Here is a 2029-nt window from a genome sequence, read left to right on the forward strand (position 1 = left end):
GAAGACTACCATCCTTATGGGATCGATATCCAACAGACTCACATCTGTCTACTATACTTGCATCGACAGTGTATTTGCATATTATTTCTGTGACGTTAAACAGCCGATCATAAGTATATATGGAAAATTGAATAGAGTTACTCAATAAGTTAACATACTGAGATTTTCAACTCAAAGAATGACTTACGGATAGAAATACATCATCAATCCAACCAAACACACCAGTTGCTCTCTCAATCCAATCCATCCATCACAAAAATGCTCATAAGAGCTAACCCAACCATCACACCAATGCTCATAAGAGTGAAACGAACCATCACACCAATGCTCATAAGAGTAAACCAACCATCGCACCAATGCTCATAAGAGCTAATCCAACTAGCACACCAAATAGAGAGTATAACATGAGAGTTCATAATAAATGTTGAAACTAGATTTACTCGATCAATATACAAATATATCCCTCCAATACCATCTCCATTCTGAACCATCATAACGCACCAAATCCCAATTGTACTCTATCCCACGTTCAAATCAAGCTGAGGATCAAGTTCAATATTAAACCTCAAATTACCATTCATCATCAATAATTAAGACTAGTTATATAAATCATAACATGTTAGACTACTCATTAATTTATTTTGAAATAAATTTCTAAATCGTACGAACTTACTTGGACCAAATTATAGAAGTTGCAGAAGTGCAAGGACTATTCCGTAATTTTTACTTTTCCCTGAGTATCCACGAGATCTTGATATAAAATGTAAAATTCTTTATTTATCAGAATATATTTCATTTCCAATCCATTTTACAATTAATACTCTTTTATTTTTAAAATTCCCAATTACCCCAAACTATTACAATTTTTTTCAATTTAGTCCTTTACCCTAAATTCATCAAATTAACCATTTTTTATCAAATAAATATTTATCCAAATATACTAGGCCTCAATAGACCCTAATAAATATAAAATTCACTATCAAACCCTAGTATTTTGATATTTTCACAATTTAATCCTAAAATCAAAATTTAACAAAACTCACCTTACAAAATCATCAAATAACATAATAAAAGTTCCAAATACATGGTATTCATCAATAACATTCAATATTCATCAATGGAAACTTTCAAAATTTTTAACAGGATCAAATACGAAGGTACGGACTAGCTAGACCTAGTTACAACGATTTCAAAAACATAAAAATTACAAGAAAACGAGTAAATTTACATACCATGCAAAGGAAAGAAGAAACCAAAACTTCCTAGGCCAAAAATGGTGGTTTCGACCAAGATTTGAAGAAGAATGAAGAAAAATGATTTAATGTTTCAATTTGTTTTAATTAATTTTAACTTATTTACCATTTTGCCATTAAACATGCCATTTTTCTATCATTTTTCCTTTCTAATTGCCGTCCAAACTTTAACTAGGGTATAATTATCACTTAAGTCATTCATTAATTATAAATTAACCCATTTAATCACCTAGATGCATTAATTAACAAGTTTTGCACCTTTTTCAATTTAGTCCTTTTTCTTTAATTAACTATCTGAACGTTAATATTTCAAAACCAAATTTTAATACGATGATATTGAATCTATAAGTTTTCTAAAAATAATATTTACGAGTTGATATGGTGAAAATTTGTTGTCCCAAAACCATTGTTCCATCACCACTAAAAATCGGGTTGTTATAGAGACATTTTATGTAAGGCTCGTAGCGGCACACATTCTATTCTTCTAAATAAAAATTGAAGATCAAGTATCGTCAGAAATTTCATAGCCTGTTATGATTCCTGTGTGGAAATCAGAGTGAGTTACGAGAGATTTTGTATTTGGTTTTCCTCTAGCACAGAGAAAGAAATATTCGATTTGGTTTGTGGTTGATAGAATGACAAGTCAACTTATTCATTCCAGTCAAAATTGATTATTCATTTAAGAAAGTAGTCAAGTTATATGAATTACAAATTACCAGATTAAATATAGTATCAAGGTCCATTATTTTCAAACAAGATCTGAGATCCACTTAAAG

The sequence above is a fragment of the Gossypium hirsutum genome, chromosome D03 (genome assembly GCF_007990345.1).
Source record: "Gossypium hirsutum isolate 1008001.06 chromosome D03, Gossypium_hirsutum_v2.1, whole genome shotgun sequence".
NCBI classification, from domain to species: Eukaryota; Viridiplantae; Streptophyta; class Magnoliopsida; order Malvales; family Malvaceae; genus Gossypium; species Gossypium hirsutum.